Source organism: Rhinolophus ferrumequinum, chromosome 21, assembly GCF_004115265.2.
Source record: "Rhinolophus ferrumequinum isolate MPI-CBG mRhiFer1 chromosome 21, mRhiFer1_v1.p, whole genome shotgun sequence".
NCBI lineage: Eukaryota > Metazoa > Chordata > Mammalia > Chiroptera > Rhinolophidae > Rhinolophus > Rhinolophus ferrumequinum.
In genome coordinates this window covers 46644972-46647687 of record NC_046304.1, presented here as the reverse complement: position 1 = coordinate 46647687, position 2716 = coordinate 46644972, and the positions used below count along the sequence as shown (strand labels likewise).

Genomic DNA, 2716 nt, shown 5'->3' with positions numbered 1-2716 from the left:
ATCTGTTAGATGACATACAAGAACCCTCCAGCTGGTCATATTCCTCAGGGGAACTCAGAGACAGTCAAGCTGTCCATCTGAAGATGAGCATTAGGATGTGTTATTCTGAATAACGGGCATGCTGACATTAAAAACAAAACTTACAAAACAATGCATATTCATTATAGAACAAATATGGAAAATACGAAAAGAACCAAAAATATTATGGAGCTCTAAAATATCATTTAGATATAGAAAATAAAACAATTGCAGTCTCAGATAATATTTTTTCTCTGCAAACTTTACATAACTGAACACTAATTTTGGATTTATACTCTGCTTATAATGTTATTGTATAACATAGCCTTAATAACCACCATTATGACAATATAATATTTCACTATATAGGTTACATGATTTAATCATTGTTCATAGTTTCCCCCCTTATTTTTATTATGTTTACCTACGTTGAACTTTTTATTATGCCCATGTGATATATTTATATACTTTTTTTCCTGTTTTGTATCTCCTCCTACCTTCACCAATGATGGCTACTCATTCTTTATCTTTCCTTTAAAATTTTTTACTAATTTGAGAGCAGAATTGTGATGTTTTATTGTTAGTTAAATAACATTTATTTGAGAGCATATTGTTTTAATATTCTAAAATTAATTTTTTTACCCCTCAATATCAAAGTGTATATTACAGGTATTCTTTCAGTAGGAGTTCTTGAAAGGAATATGATCCCAGCTGAAAGCACTAAACTTATGAAATAAAGAACAAAAGAAGAATGATTGTATGGATAAATCTCAATAAATATTGACTTTAAATAACAAGAATGCCATATAGGAGTGAAAAATACATATAAAATAAAAACATATGACACAATAGAAAAAAGATGGAAGAAGGTACACATGGAGTACATATTCCAAAAGTCTTGAATTGTCCAGGAAGTGACAAAAGCACTAATGCATAGTTACAGATGTATGCCATACTCCAAAAGTTAATATTAGAGTAGTAAAATATTGTGTGATTAACAAGCTAATAGGGGAGGGAAAATAAGAAATATTTAATCATTCATAAAAGAAGAAAAAGAAAAAACCATGGGAAATATACAATTAACAATAATATAATATAGTACATACATAAAATAATACACCAATACCTTGTTCCCCCGAAAATAAGACCTGGCCAGACAATCAGCTTTAATGCGTCATTTAGAGAAAAATTAATATAAGACCTGGTCTTATATTATATTACATAAGACCCAGTCCTATATTATAGCAAAATAAGACCATGTCTTATATTAAATTTTGCTCCAAAATACACATTAGAATTGATTGTCCAGCTAGGTCTTATTTTTGGGGAAACACGGTATGAAAATATGATATTGAAAAGCTGGAAGTAACCCTTTAGTAATAGGATGGATAATCAAATTAAGTATATGCATACAATGGAATTTTATGTAACAATGGAAAAGAAAAATCTATAATAAAGATAAAATAAATTATATAAACATAATAATGTTGAGGAAAGATGCTTGACCCAAAAAATTCCATTTTCATAAGACTTCTTAAAAAGAAGAAAAATTAATATATTAGCTACAAATTAAAATAATGACTACTGTTCTGCTGACGTAATTACAAAGAAGGAATCAGAGGAAATTTCTGATATGATATTGTGTTCTATGTTTTGATCTGGGTCATGGTTTTATGGCCTTACCTTGTAAAATTTCATCATGGTGCATACTTGTGACTTGCACAATTTTCTAAAACTTTTCTAGACCACCATTATAAAAACAAGAAACTTTGCTTCGAAAGCCATTGGGTGGTGTATCTCTAAATATTTCACATCCCAAGTCTTGTTCAAAATATTAAGAATCATGTTGTAGATAGTATCTCTTGGCAGTAAAATCTGTTCCTTTGTTTTCTGTTTATTTCTCTTTTTACCTATACAGGTTCTATGATGTGGTTTATTATCTGGCAGACTAGTCCCTCCCTAAGTCTCCCATTTGCGTGTCATCCTTATACAGGGGCCAAGAAAATCTCTGTATCATTCCAACTTTAGTATATGTGCTGCCAAGGCAAGCACCTAAAAACTTTCTTTTTTAATTTTCAAAAGCATCATAGCTAGGGGAAACATACAAGTACATATATTTTAAAAGCTAGTAATCGCTTCTCGGTTTATCTGATAAGCCAGAACATAAATATTATTTACAGTATATGATGATGGTGATCAGGAAAGATGACGATATTTTTAATTCATAACATTCATTGAGCACTTTATATTAGGCATTGTTCTAATCATTACATACATTAACTTGTTCTTTTTGCCACAATCCTATGATATATAAACATGCTTCAAAAGACACCCATTGCCCTGCTACTTGCAAGTTTGATATTTATTTAATGTATTTAGGGTCTTGAAAAAATATAGAAACATTGTATTTGTAACTAAGTCAAAATGTATTTATATGTATAAAAATAATCTTCCGATTATGAAAATTGTTTCCTCAAACTGCTTTCCATTTCCCGGCAGCCATTTCTCTTACTCTGCAGTAGTTTTCAAAAGGGTTTGTTCTGAATATAGGCGGTCCTTCATTGACTTATTTCTCATTATCCCATCTCTCACTTTTTGGGTATGTTATGTTCCTTCTTGTTGTGGGACTACAAGAGGTGTTTGTACACTGCAGGAATTTTTCACATTATATATACAAATTATAGTATGGTGCTGGTTT

At 30.3% G+C, this 2716-nt stretch overlaps 1 non-coding gene across 1 annotated transcript; it reads right to left on the bottom strand.

Moving 5' to 3' along the window:
- Positions 1–1966: 1966 nt before the first annotated feature.
- LOC117014185 (U6 spliceosomal RNA) lies at positions 1967–2070 on the bottom strand. The gene has a single exon (XR_004421475.1). It is a non-coding gene; the product is annotated as a U6 spliceosomal RNA (small nuclear RNA).
- Positions 2071–2716: the final 646 nt, after the last annotated feature.